The sequence below is a fragment of the Falco rusticolus genome, chromosome 4, assembly GCF_015220075.1.
Source record: "Falco rusticolus isolate bFalRus1 chromosome 4, bFalRus1.pri, whole genome shotgun sequence".
In the NCBI taxonomy this organism is placed as follows: domain Eukaryota; kingdom Metazoa; phylum Chordata; class Aves; order Falconiformes; family Falconidae; genus Falco; species Falco rusticolus.
The window spans coordinates 98356006-98371087 of record NC_051190.1 but is presented as its reverse complement, the minus strand read 5'-3'; the positions used below and the strand labels follow the sequence as shown (position 1 = coordinate 98371087).

At 42.3% G+C, this 15082-nt stretch overlaps 1 protein-coding gene across 5 annotated transcripts in view; it reads left to right on the top strand.

The window, feature by feature from the left end:
* The first annotated feature begins 1475 nt into the window (after positions 1–1475).
* Positions 1476–15082, top strand: part of LOC119147047 (myosin VIIA and Rab interacting protein) — a 237156-nt gene continuing 223549 nt past the window's right edge. For 2 of the 5 annotated variants that reach the window (XM_037385505.1, XM_037385504.1), the window contains exon 1: positions 1480–1783. The gene's annotated coding sequence lies outside the window, so the exon portion shown is untranslated. Of the gene's footprint in view, positions 1784–15082 lie in introns of all 5 variants that reach the window. The other 3 variants (XM_037385508.1, XM_037385506.1, XM_037385507.1) reach the window with 2 other exon arrangements.

Here is a 15082-nt window from a genome sequence, read left to right as displayed (position 1 = left end):
AAAAGAGCTTTGAGTCCAGTGCTATGTCTCCAGTGGAGAGGAATGTGGAATACTACAGAGAACGGTACAAACTCTCTGCGAACCAAACTGTACAACGTTGAGGCAAGGGCACAACATTACTCTTGAACTCAACATCAGCTTATTAGCTAGAGTGTGAGGAGCAGGGCACAGTTTTACCTGTTTGATCTTGTGGTTGTGTAATCATAAGCATTACAGCTAATTGTTATTGATGGCTGATTTTAAAACATATTATTTCAGGGTTTCAGCTAGAAGTGTAAGATTGGAGAGGGATTTCTACCCAGATATTTTTAAAATTAATAAATCAATTACTCTCCTTGTACAGGCAATGAACCTTTTGTTCAAGTCAGTCCCTGATCTGTTGCCATGTCATATCGCTCTTGAAACACGATACTGCTGAAAGCAGCTGGTTCAGTCTCTTGTTCTTATTTAAAGAAGTAACAAGTTTCTTCTGTCTGGGAATTACTTGGGCATGTATTTACCTGGAGGTGTATTTGGGAAATACAAAATAATATTTGACCCAGAATACTTCCTAAAGTTGTTTTGTTTTTTGTTTCCACGCACACTTCTGAAATGAAGGCTGTGGCTGCCTCCCAGAGTGGCGCCCGCTTTGCCAACACAGGCAAGCGTAGGTTAGCATAGAGGTAAAAGTTTGATAAATCAGTTTATTTGTGATACTGTGAAATTGATGTAAACAAAAATATGCTCCTTGAAAATATTTTCCTTGAAAACCCGCCAAGATTTACCGAGTACATCTGTCTTGACAAAGCCCTTCAACTGAGATCAAATGAAACCGTACCTTGCAGCAGACAGCTGCAGCTATTTTAAAACGAAGTTAAACAAGCATGAAAAACCGGGGATGAAAAAAACCACCACGGGAAAAGTAATTAGCCTGCCACAGTGCGATCCGCAGCGACACAGGACATCAGAAAGCACGGGCAAAGACAGCGGTGCCTCCCCGGCGATGTGCCTGCCTGAACAGGCCGCGCCTCCCGAGTGACCGCCCGGCGCGCTGCGGCCCCACGGACGCGACTACAGTTGGCACCAGCCGGTCTCTTTCCCGCCACCCCCCTCAGAGGACCTCCCGCCCCGGCCCGCGCCCACGCCCGCCGCGGCAAGCGCCGCCCGGCAGCCCCCGCGCCGCTCCTCGGCCGTGCGCTGAGGGCCGGGCGTTGAGGGCCGCCCCCGAGGCACCCGCCAGAGCCCCGTCCCCGCAGCACCGCGTGCCGCCTCAGGGGCGAGCAGCAAGCCGCGGGTGCGCGGGAACGAGGGAGCGCGCCCCCGCCTCCGTGCCGCCGCCGGCCCGCGCACCGCTCCCCCCCCCTCCCCCGCCCCTCGCCCGCCCCTCGCCCGGCCCCTCCGCGCCGATTGGCCGGCGGCGCCCGGGCAGGTGCCGGTGCGCGGCGGGGGCGCGGCGGGAGCTGCCGCCGTCGGCACCGCAGCAGCACCCGGTGGCGCGTCCGGCGGTAGGGGAGGAGGAGGCGGAGGAGGAGGAGGAGGAGGAGGAGGAGGCGGCGGTAGGAGGAGACGGCGACTGCAGGCTCTCGTCTTGCGCTGGCCGGTGCGGAGCGGCGAGCGGGAGCGGGGCACCTGTGCCCGGCGGCTCGGCGCAGGTGGCTGGCCGGGAGCCGGCGCGGGGCGGCCGCAGCCCCTTCCTTGCATGAGCGACGGGGCGCAGCCGCCGGCGGTGGTTCTGGCCGTGCCCCCCGCGCGGGGAAGGTCCTGCCCACCTCCATTTTGGTGCAGCCCTCGCGTTTGGGCGAGGGTGAGTACGGCCGGGGGCGCGGCCGCCGTCCCCCGCGGGCAGGGGCTGGGGCTGGGGCGGGGGGGCTTCCGCAGCGCCGCCGCGGGGCCCGGCGCCGTGAGCGGGCCTGCGGCAGGGCTGTGGTTGCGGGGCCGCCCGCCGCAGCGCCCCGTCGGGGGGCGGCCGGCGCTCGGGCCGCCGCGGGCTGCCCCCTGCCCCCTGTGAGGGGCTGCGGGCGGGGCCGGGCGCCGGGTCCTGCGGCCGGTGGTGGCTGAGGGGCCGCCTCAGGGCCCTCAGGGGCCGAGGCGGGCCGCCCCCCCCGGCGACCTCGTGTGCTGAGGTGGGGGGCGGGGGCGACGGCGCTATGCGAGGCTTCTTTTAGTTACCGGACAGATGCCTGGTTAGCTTCGCAGTGTTCTGCTGACAGCGTGGTTATTCGAGCACTGTCACTGCGGTGCATTATTAATTATTCACATTATTACGGTTATGACTGGAGCGTGTTACTCCAGAGCAACTTCCCCGGGAGCACGGAGGGCTTCGGCGTGGCGCTGCCGCTGCCCCCGTTCCGCGGGAGCATCCCGCCGCTCCGTGCCTGTAATTTGTGCTTCAGACAGAAGCAGCGTGCGTTTTCCTAGTATCAAGGTCAGTTTATCGTAACTGCTGAGGAAAATACCATATGGCTCGGGCTGACTTTTCTTAGAGAATCTAATTAAGTAGGAGCGTGTGTTGTGCTGGGGTTTGTGTTGTGTTTTATGCGAATGTAACCAAATTAGATCGCAAAATGCCTTAGGGCGCGTGTGCGTCCCCCCCTCAAGCATGTTTGCAGCGCTGTTAACTGTATCTAGTGATCTATTTTTGACAAATGGTGCTTATTCTTTTGGCCTTATACCTACCATTTTACTAAAATTTTTACCTTGCCTACCATTTCTGAAAATGCTGGTAGCTGTCTTGCTATGGAGCCTGGAGTTTGTTAGAATAGGCACAGCATGGATTTTGGCAATAAAAGCTTTTATGCGTTCTTCTGATAACCCTTTTCTGGAAGGCGAGAGAGAAAGGAGGGAAAGTTGGTTTAGTTCTCACTTCACCAAACATTTTTCTAACTTTGAGGGACCTGTCATCAAGCTGGACAGACAGGTTTTTATAGTTGCTTATTAATGGTGATAGCGGTTCCCTGTGAACTGTACTGGGATCACTGACTCTGTCCCTGCAGTTAAGTGTCAAATGGTGATGTTTGCTGTTTATTTCTAGCTTAAAAAAATGAACAGAGCTGTGTCAAAAGCAGAAGGTGCTGTACCTTGTATGCAGTCCCTCAGGCTATTGCCTTACCCATGGTTACTCAGGTACCAGATTGTATCGGAGCATATTTACTGATGCATTATGCCCAAGCATCCAAAAATGTACTCAGCAATTCTGTAGCCTTCCTGTGGAATTTGTCAGGTAACTTAGTACAATGTATATAGCAATTACAAACAGGAGAGTATAATTTTCAGCAGCTGTGATTCATTAATTGCTAGTGAGAATTCCATGCCAGTAGCCTCTACCAGGGTGAGGGATACTTACAGAGCACTGCCCCAGTGCCAGGACTTGCATCACTTGAATCAGCAGCAGGCTGAAGATGCAATATTGCCCTTTGATACAGGTTAATGCTTTCTAACAGACTGTCTTCATCTGAACCAGCGCTGTCTAGGAGTCATACAAGATCAAGAAAGCTAAGCTAAAACTTTTTAAGTTTTTTTCCTGGGCTTGTTTCCTGCTTTCACCCCAACTTGATGAATACAGCTTAGTGGGCTACGCCTGACTACTAAACCAGGTTTTTGGATTATATGGGGTATACCCAAGTGCACGAGCACAGTAGGAATTCACCTTTCCTGCTTAAAGTTGCAGTTAACAGAACACTTGATCAGCTCGTACTTAAAAAAAGGAAAAAAAACCCTGTGCATGAGTGATGCTGAAGAGGAGCTATATATACGAAATGCATTATTGTTCATAAACAGTACCCCGTATGAAAATGTGACTCCTTTCTATTGCTGCCAACGTTAATATGCCCTACTGTTATCAGACTGGAAACTGCTGTTTGGCAATGTAAACCATCTTAACTTGCCCTTGCAGAGTTGGACAAGCTGAAGGAAACTAGTTGCATATAGTTCCATGAAAGCCATCGGGACAATTTTTCTCTTTGAGAAAACCCTTTCATTTGTTTGAGTGGACTAATCCAGCCTTTCTGTGGAATGCTTTATTCACCTTCCTTTTGGAACCAGGTAGGTAATTTACTAGATAAATTCTTAGAGATAGTAAAGGCTTCTGGCTTACCTGTGAACCACTGACAGACAGAAAATAAACCAGGTCCATATTTCTTTTATTCAGAGATTTATAGCAGCTTAGTTTCAAAAGAAGGTTATTGGATTTAAGGGAGGAGGAAGATAGCCGCTGTATTTCAGCGTGGAGCAAAGCACGCCATACTGTTGCTCAGGTTACCAAAGAAACTTGGCCTTTATTTATAGCATAAACAGGGAACTTTGTAGAAGGGCTAAATACAGTGTAATTTGGTAAGTTTTCAAGCCATGGTCTAGTTTTGTGTATCTCTTTGTGAGACTGGGCAAAGATGCCTGTCTCCAAACTTTACATGAATTTACAGAAACCCAAGAGGAAGACCTCTTGCATGTGGCTGGCACACTAGTAGGTTCTGTCATTCATATGGTAAAGACTAGTGATTGTGACCTGTTTGCTATTTAACTTTCAAGTTGAAATGTGTTATCCTCTTTTATTATTATTATTTTAACAATCTTATAGAAAAATGCTGTGCTACGTTTTTAAAAAAATGCATTTTCAGAAAGTAAACATCACGTGACATTTTATGTCCTGAAAATAAATAAATAAAGCACGCTGTAGTGGAAAGCAGTTTAATGAATTGCCTTGCAGCTTTAGCGTATATGAACAGAGTATAAGGATGCAGTGGTTTGACTGGTCAAAAGCTAATATTGGCATTATTGCAATAATGGCAAATTTTTAGATCTTATGAAGAATATTCTGGGAACAGGAACACATTAGACTTCCAGTCCAGTAAGTGTTGAACTTCAACAGCAGAGCACTTTTTTCTTTTTTTGAGAATGTTATCCTAACAAAAACCTTTATCTTGCAAATTTTTACTGACCCATTAGTTCCTGAGCTGAGTAAAGGAAACAAGACCTCTTGTTACTTCCTATTACCTATTGATCAATTGATGATCATAAAAGAAAAATGAATATGGTGTTTGGTATTTAGATTACTGCAGTCATTACTATCTACTGATTGTTTTAAGATATAAAGCATTACCATAGGAAATTAATTTTGCATTCTTCAAGGCAAAGTACATCTCTAAATGAAATACTACCTATTGAAGTGGAGGAGCTAACTACTCTGGAGATTAATCTTGAAGATGAGACACTTTCTATGGCATTCTCTCAAGTTGACTCACGGTAATCAATTAAGTAGACTTCCGGAGTTTTTCTGGCGCTGGCTGGCAGGCGGGAAGGAAACTAGCCTGTCCTACTGCTGAAGACCTAAGCTCAAATTCTGCTCTGCAGCAGTTGCAAAAACCTTTTTTTCTGGATTCTTCCTTGCAACATATGCTGCTTACTGATGGAGAAGAATAAAACAGATTAATGCAGCCATAGTTTTTGGATCAAATCTGTTTGAAGGGTGCTAAGATTATTTACTGTAGGAAATGAGATGTAGTCTTGCCTTGTGATAGCAGTCTGAAGTATAGAGCCTCATTCAAATGCTATTAAAATCCATGGCATTCCCACTGGCTTTAATGAGTCTTGAAGCCAGGAAACAGCCTGAAATCTTTGGGTTTTTTTAATAACTAAACAATTCCTTCCCCCACACCCTCCATGTGACTGCTCCATGCAGAATAATACGTGGCTCTGCCGTTGTAAACCAACTTTCTGTTCTTGGAGGAAGGCAGTGCATAATCTGTTGTTTTCCTTCTGGAAAGGAAAGCAAGCAAAGCGTGTTTACAACTTGAAGAGTAAATTTTCTGTTCTGCTGTTGTGGTGAGGGGTTTTTGTCTCTCCTGAAACTAATACAAGAAGAGCTTCTTTGCTTATTAGGTATTACTTCTGATACAGAAGGTCATTTAATGTGGGTTTCTTCTGTCCCTTTTGGGCTGTATGAACAGGAAGTTGTGTCACAGGGCAATCCAAATAGAAAAGTGCTGATTTGTACCATTATTGTGAATTGCTACAGCATGGATGTTCAGTGCATGATTTAAGTGCTGCTGACAGAGGTGCAGCTAACTGTCCTCAAATACCTCAAGTTGCTGAGTGTAGCTATTTTTTAACCATTGTTAATCTTGCAAGGGGGTGACTCCTGCTTTTCCTATTCAGAAAACTGATTCCTCTGCCCCTCAGTGGCCATCCCCAGAGTGCTTGAATGTCACTTTCTGGAAGTTATCTCAGTGCTTGCATCCAGCTGTCATAAGTGCTTTGACATTTGTTTGACAGACCATGAATTGGATTTAAGTTAAACCATAGTGCATGAATTGGAGTAACAGCAGGTTTTTTGAAAGAGCTTTGGAGAGGATTCTAAAAAGTATAATCTGGTGATTTGCTTTTTACAATCTCAGTGGGGCTTGATCTAAAAGACAGTGCCAAAAATTGCATGTATGTTAATCACCTCAAGCACAAAACCTGTGGGTTGAATCCCAAGTGAGAGGAAAGCCGTTCACATCTAGAGCAAGATCAGATAGATTATTCCACACACACACACTCCCCACCCTTCTAATGTTTAATAAGCAGGCTTCAGTTTTGTGCTCCAAGGTAATGTCGCAGGTCAAAAAGAGGGGAATCAATGGATGAGATACTGTGGACTCAGGTTCCACACATGATTAAGTGAACTGCACCTCCGCCGTGGAAATATGTCAGTTGTGTAGTTGTGGTAGGTGAAGAATACCTGAGATTGTGCTTTCAACTGGAGGGGAAGATGGTGTCAATGTTGTATCAAGGTCCAGAGGCCTATTATAAAGGATACTGGGAATCTAAAAATTGGGAGAAGCTAATGTAGCGACTAGAAATAGGAGTTTTTCTTGGTGAAGCTGATGTTCTTCATGTAGACTTATCAAAGGAGCATGTTATTTCAGTGTACTGCTAATGCTACTTCAGTCTTCAAGAGTGAGCCCTGATAAAGGGAAATGCTTTTTTTTATTTTATTTTAAAAAAAGTTTTTAAGGTACAGAGGAGTCCTAGCTAGTTCCTAAAGATGTAGCTTACCTTAAGTTGATCAAATAATAGGTTCTGTGGGACTCAAGGTATCTCTGCTGGTTGGATGATCCTCTAAACCTGTAAGAGGATGAACTGCTTTGCTTCCCTAGTTTAAACTAAAGGAGCTCTGAGGCTGCACCGGTTTGGATACAGCTATAAGTGAACCAGCAGACAAAACCTGACAGTGAGGCTGGCCTTTGAACTCCAGAAAGTGCCTGACTGTGTCTTGTGCTTGAATGTAAATGTTCCTTGTTTGTATAAACTTGGGATCCAGAACTTCAGGTTTGTGTTAGTTGGCCAGAGCTCAGATCATATCCATGTTGTGCAGTGTCAACACAGAAAAAGTAGTCAAGCTCAGGTCCAAAACAGAGCCTCTTTTAAGCATAGAGTAGGTCCCAGTGTCAACAAACTAATCCATTAACTCCCCCACCTGACAGATTAACCCAACTACTAGGGTTTTCAGAGGCTTTCTACAGCTCTGGCTCTATTTTAGTCTTGTTTTATGTCTCTTAACAAATGCTTATCTAAACAATTCAAAGGCAACCTGCTTCTGAAACCCTTTTTTTCCGTGCATGGGGTGTAAGTTGTGTGTCAGCCAACTACAGCTCATCACAAAGTCTCAGTAAAATGGGACATGTGGATTTACAGATGCCATTATTGTATCTCTTACAATTCTTGCTTGTTCCAGCATAAATCAGGGTTAGAAGTGCTTTGCAGATGTCAGAGTGAATGTGAAAGGCACAGTCTTATGAAATTAATTATTTTTGGGGTTTTTTTTTTTTTCATTTACTTGGTAATCTGTAAAATCCAGTAATTTGCAGTGAGGGTTCCTGTCAGTAGTTTGAATTAAGTGTTTTACTGTATTAATTTTTTTCACATCTGGCAGCACTGCAGAATACTGCCTCTTTGTGGCAACTGCTGTTGGAAGCATTTTCTTATCTCTCAAAATATAATTTCTGTCTCTGTCCCAGTCTTGCAGAAATAGTCTCTCAATCAAAGGTTAGTTCTTGGATCAAACTTAAGGATATGGTGATGAGTGATATTTAGTAAGAAGGATACAGGGTATCAATTAGTGCAACATGTGGGGGAAAAAATCTTTTTATTGTGTAGTATATTTTAAGTATGCTTGTGGTATGTTTGCATATTGGATTCTATATTATGGATATTTTGGTAGCAGTCAAGCAGTCCACTTAACTGTTTACCGCTGTAGTTTGCATGGGTTGATCCAATATGGCATTCAAGTTATGATAAGATTCTTAATATAACACTTTTGCCTGTATTATTGAGATTGAAAATCAAATTTATATGCAGATTAAAATGTGTAGTGCTTTTGGAGCTGTTTGAGGTTCTATAAAAACTTCACCTTTTCTCTCGGTGTGTTCTTCCCCACATTAAAGGTATGAATAACTCATGAGAAACGTTGCCACCACTTTACATAGTAGTGATGCTTTGGCATCTTGAACTTGCAAGAGTTATCTTGGTGAACTGATGTTTTCTGGGTTAGTTTGTTGATTTTAGCTGTAGGATATGCCTCTCTAGCTATTCTTCTAAATAGTGACTGCTGTGGTACTCGAGAAGATGTTTAGCTTTAGAAAGCTTACTTGTCACATGCTGCTCTGTAGCTCTCATATGGTAGTGGACCTTCTGTATCCTTCAGTTTCTTTGACCTGTGTGGGAAAACAGGACATTGACATCTGAGCACAGGAATATCCTGAGTTGTGTTCTCTCACATGCTCTTCCACAAGGAGGGAGATAAATGCTGGAGCTTCCTAGGCTTAACATAGCCTTTTCCTGGGTGCACATATTACTGTTACACAGGTAAAGTGAGTACTCCCTTGTCTGCCTGCCTCTTAAAATGAGACAGAAACTGCCATCAATTCTTTCAAGGAACAGAGAAGGATTTGCTATTTCTTTCATCTCCTTTCAATGTGTGTAGCTCATTTGAGGGCCACTGATTGTGAAATGGTGAGACTGACAGATGTCTTGGGAGAAAGAAGTGGCCTGTGTAGTGCAAGACAGGTGGGTGAATGTCTTTTTGCAGTCTTCACTCTTGAGCTAAGGCTGAGTAGAGAGGTAGGAATACAAATGAGCTTTTTGTTTAGTATTTTCTTCATACAGGCTCATGCTTATACAGTGTGAAGTGTGATTTGCCAGCTGCATTCTGGTTTGGCTTTTGATGGAAAGGTGGAAGAAGGGGCATAACTGTTCAGCGGCTGCTGTTTTCTCTGTGCAGGGAGCCTGGGTACACAGCAGTAATCTCTGAGCCCCGCTTTGCTAAGTTGGGCATCCAAAGGGAAGCCCTTGCGGTCTGTACACACAAGATGTGCAAGATTTCAGATTGCATTAGTTGCAAGCTCTAAGTGCATGTGCTGGCTTTCTTTCTGACCTGTGATGGTTCACCTTGGGGTTGGTTGACAGTCCATTACAGTCATGAGCTGTGTTTCATGCTTTAGAGTAGCTGCTTTTCCATGTGCCTTCATTCATCCAAGGTACGATTGCGTGTCAGTGTGTTACTGCTCCTGTTTTGTCTTTTTCTCCAAGCTGTCTGTCTTGTTTCAGGAAGGAAAACAGTCAGTCTCACACAATCAGAATACTGTCAGACCCATCATCTTGACTACGCATTCTTCCAAAAGGCAGTTGCTACTAAATAGAGAAAATAGAGCTGAATGTGATTTGCCTTAGTTCAGCATAAACAATGGAAAATGAGACTGAAGTAAAATGAGAGTGTACGGTAACTAGAAAGCCAGCGGAGTGAGATGCATGCTAACAGTGTGTGCAAGGTGACCTACGATCTTTAGCAGCTGTAAGGGCCAAATTCTGGGTAAGCCTTTCTGTAAGAGTTCGCTGTTACCAGTGAGAAGATTATTCCAGTCAACGAATTTGGGGGTTTTATCTCAGTTTTAATTCCCAATGGGATTTATACTTGTGTATCTGTTGTAGGCTTGATACATAGGTATAAAGTGGTCATGACTTATTGTTAGGATTGACTTTTTACTTTAATCTGTGAAAGGTAGATGACAGAAATAAAGTCCTTTGGTATATTCTTTAGTCTTTTCTGTAAAAAGAGCTTTTTTTGCTATTTAAATAAAATTGCTTCTGCTTTTTAGAAACAATTTAATATGCTGTGTTCTGCTTCTGGGGGAGAGCCATTCTTAGGTGAGACGTGCCATTTTAAAATAAAATGTGACTTTAGTGGGGCTTTTCTACTTCTGCTATTTCATATTCAGTACTTAAAATGATGTAAAATATAGAAGCAAGAAGACTGCAAAATTATTTATTTCCTAAATAGATTAAAATTTAAAACCATACGGTATTAACCTTTGACCTTTAAGATCTACAATGTCCCCCATTATAGTATATCTGGCAGTCTTCTAGACAAGAAGTACACACAGTTATTGCAGTAATTTGCATTAATAAGGAAGATTTCTCCTAGAAGGAACCAAGTAAACTTCATGGCTCTTCTAAAAACCTGCTGCTTCACCCCCCTCCCACGCACCCTTCCAGTGAAATCAACTTAACTTTGCTCAGAAACTTGCAATCTGTTTGGTTTTCTAAACAAATCTCACATAAAATTAGTACTAGGCTGAAAGAAAGATAATTTTCTGCTTTGGCTATAGACCAGGAAATACGTGTAGTAAATCTCAGCTGAAATTGGTGTGGGTGCAAAGAATAGCATCCTCTTTGAGATCTTGTTTTGCATCTCATTTAAAATGTGGCACACCAAATACAAGTCCTTGTGTTGAAGTCAGTTGAGCCATGCTTAATTTTTCACCCAAATAGGTGGCTTTGTGTTTCTGATGACTGTATTTTCCCTCTTGTTATTTTGGGACTTTAGTTTATTTCCAGTGAAAAGGGAAGAATATCCACAGTGTTGTTTAATGCAGCTTCTAGACTTTCTTGGAGGTTAAAAAACATTAAGGAATTTATAAGCAATATTAATTTTGCCTCATTTTAGACTTAGTGATGTGCTAGCTGTAGTAGAAATTACTTTAGACAGTAGTGTTCTCTAAATGTTTTGGCTAAAGTCTGTTCTGTTCAAGTGTGTTGACAATTCAAAACACAGGAATCCCCTTTACGCTTTCAACACTCAGACCTCATTTTTGTCACTAATGTGACATTATATAATGAATATATGATAGGTATTGTGACATTTACATTAAAAAACTTAGCATAATTAACTTGTGCTGACAGTGCAATCCCTTCCTTTTGGAGGTTCAATAAACAAAACTTATTAAATTATGAACTGTGGTGGAGGAGCTCTGTTGTGGACTAAGTGCTTGTCTTCCTTTTTGGCATAGAAAGGTGACTATATTGTATGATTTAAAAGGGCAAAATATTCACCAATAAGATTATAGAAAGGATTTCTTAAGGTACTAAAGACTTCTGCAAAAGTTGGTCAAATGCCAAAGTATAATGACAAGATGGATTGAACAGTATTATTTAGGTCTTGACAGACTACTGAAAGAAGTAAAGATGAGTTTGTTGGTGACAGAGCAGGGATACAATTACTAGGAGTTTTTTTCTTTATTTTCTACTTGGAAAATACTAGAAGTGGTAGACTAGCAGAACAGAGTAGAAAAGCTTTGGTGTTTAGTTTGGTGACTAAAGCTGAGAGCATTTGAGGAAAAGATATTCTATAGAAATATTCCAGTTGCAAATAGTGGGGTTGGACTCTTTGATATTGGGTTTCATCAGTGCACAGGAGCAGCATTTTAAAGCAAAAATAATTCTGTGTTGTGGAAACCTTGATCAAAAATTTTACTCAGAAATTGAAAGAATTTTAGGATATTCTTGTTTATAGTGCCAGGTTATTGGAGGGATCTCTTCCAGATACACACTGTAAAGCTCATCACCCCTGAGCCTTCTCTTCTCCAGGCTGAGCTGGCCTAGTGTTCCCAGCATCTCCTCTTGTGAAAGATGCTCCAGTCCCTTAATCATTTTCATGGTCTTGAGCTGGACTTACTCCAGTAAGTCTGTATCTTTCTTGCACTGGGGAGCGCAAATTGGATGCAGCACTCCAGATGTAGCCTTGCTTGTGTTGATTTCTTTGCTACAGCATAAAGCTAAGATGTCTGTGTTGTACTATACTTGGTATGAGCACTTGCATAATTAGCTTTATAATGTGGCTCTTTGTCAAGGAGAGAATCTGTTTTAAATGTTAGTTGGTACTTAAAAAAATAAAAAAGTTTGTGGGTTTTCTCCCCACCTTCCTGTAATGCTAATCTTCTGAGACTGCAGGTACAAGCAGCTTAGCTATCATGTGAGTGACTAGGAAATACACTGCTTGCCCTCATTTCTGGTGTTGATGCTCTTGTTCATTTTAAAATTCAGAAGCATTGCTTGCGTTTCTTGAAAAACATTTTATTTGCTTGTTCTTCTGTGTGTGGGGGGTTGTGGTTGTTTTTTTGGAGGGTTTTTTTTTGTAAAGGTTAAAGTAAAAAAAAAAATTCAATGTGGAAGTTTTAATTGGATTTAAAACAGACTGTAAGAAGTATTAAGATTAGAGTATTACTCAAACAATGCTTAATCATGTATTGTAAGCCTAGGCTTTCCTGTTAAGTGTGTTAATTTGTTGAGCAGGAGTTTAGGGAACCATATTATTCCTTGTAACATCTCTGAAAGCTTAGATTTTGTATTCGGTTTGAGATTTAGCAAAGAAGTGTTTACTCATTAAGGCAAACACCTGAACATCCTCATTTAAGTTATTTCAGTTGAGGCCAGAAGTTACTTTAGGCTGAAAAACTATTTGGTTGTCTCCCCTTGCCCCCCCAAATGTAGCTTGTTACACTTCCTCTAGAGGATTTGCCTTTGTGTCTTTCCAAAATGTGTAATCGAGATCTACTGAAAAAAAGACATTTGAGCATTGTTTATAAATATTTATAAACTGCTGTGATAACTCCCAGATCAGAGGTGATTTAGTAATGTGATGAAAAATTATTTCCTGGGAAAAACCACACAAGTTCCTTAGAGGTTAATGTAATATTAGAATGCAGACTGAGAGTCTTATAGGTAAATAAACCACATGAAAAACAAAAATTAAAGTCAGTGCTGATTTTGAAATATATGTATATTTGAAATTAAGCGTTTGCCAACCCCCAAAAAGTCAGAGGTAGTGACGTTACCTCTGGTAACTGGATGGGGGTCCAGTTAACCCCAGATTTAGGGGTAAATTTCCCCCTTTGAATATATGCTCACAGTCAGCAGTGGTGGCTGAATCAAAGGGATAATGTTCTTTACCAGGGGACCACAGATTGTATGTATGAAAAACAGTGCTAATGTTGACAACGTTTCCAAAAGCATTTTGATGAAGACTTGAAGAGAGAACTTATTATGACATTGTTAATTACAGTTGTTAACTTGATGCTTGAGAACAACTGGAATGGCATCTCTGATCTCCTAGTATCTTCGTCATTTTGTGTCTTGGACCACTGTGGCCCTACCATGGAGGCATGTCTACTGGCTCCAGCAATTGCTTAAACTAAGAGGAAATAAAACTATTTTATATCCTGTGTTTCTCCCGTGAAGTGTATGGGTGTGAAAAAAGTTAATTGGAAAAGTTCTACTTATTTCCCTGCGGGTGTGCCTTTCCTGAAGTGAAGCCCTTCTGTGCTTTTAGAAAGTCAGAGAGGCCTTTGCACTTGGAGTGCTTTGTGAGGGAAGAGCTGGACAGGTATCCTAGAGCCTGAACAGAAGAACATGTCGCAGGGCACTGCTTACTCTGTCTCTGAGCTGCAATGTGTAAGCGTAACCTCAGTAAGCCCTGCCTCGCCATTTCTTGTGCTTGCTTGTGCCCAGCAAGGCTTTGGTACAAGGACTGTAGATGAAGGTACAGGGGAAATTCTTAACATTCTGGTGAAAATGTCAGAAAGACTTACACGTGCGTGTGGGATGGAAGAAAGTCTTGCCAGTCGTTCCTCACTATATTTTAGCCAACCTTCAATTTTAACGTATGTTCTGGGCCTTGCAAATGGGATTAGTGAAGACTATGTATAGTTCTTTGGTTTTGTGACACATCTTTCTACAAAAATGGGGGTAATTTTATTTAGAAGTACATTTTTATAGCCTTTATTAACTCATTGTTGATATTCCTTTTCAACTTCCGTAGCAGACCTGAAGAGTCAAACCAGAACATACTGTTCCATTGTGTCCTTTGTTAGCTGTGTGATAAGCAGGTGTCTCACTGGAGGAATCTTGCCATCTTTATTTCACCTAAGCTTCTATCCCATCTGCTTGGTTTTGTTGGCTTGTTTTTGTTGAAGTGTTGTTTCTTTGAATGAAGAGTATGTTCTAAACTTTGATAGTCTAACCAAAAGAAAAAAAAAATGAGCAATACCCTAGTTCCATGTGGTGTTGCTTTTTTTTTTTGTTTGTTTGAGAACCTGCAACCAGATGGTTGGAGGAAGGTAAATATTGTATAATAAAACTCACCCAAACCCCCAAACAAATGCAACAAAAAATAACCAACCACATCCCCCATCATCATCTAAGTAGCAAATTAATTGTTATGTTTAGAAAATAGTGTTAGTTTCCTGCCCCCTCCCCCCCCTTCTATTTGGAGCACTTAATTGTATGCCATAGCAGTGTTGCTTAGAGGTGTTTTTCTGAGACAGAACCAGTTTGTATTTCACATAGTATCATTCAGTTGACACTTAACATGGATGAAGAGGCAGTAATAGTTGCCTCTTTGGTATAATGTGATAACTTCTTTGTGTTCGTAATTATTATGTACATTGCTAGGAGCTCATAAGAGAGCTGAAAAAACTGTGTGATGTTTTGGAAACTGTAACTCAATGTGGAGATGGACATCTTTATGATTGCCCAAATAATTACATAAATCAAATTACAGAAATTAAGAGCTAAATTTAGTGAAATTCAACAAAATTAATAAGTCACATGAAAATAAACTGGAACAAATTTATGATAATTCATTAATGAAATAAGTGGACCAAGCTCTAGTTCAAACTTTATAGTACCTTCTTCATAAGGCTGACTACTACTTTTTCGCCTCTGTTGTTCTTCACAGAAAGGGGGAATAATGATATTGTGGTGACATCTAAATCTTTTTCCAGTCAGTCTGGGA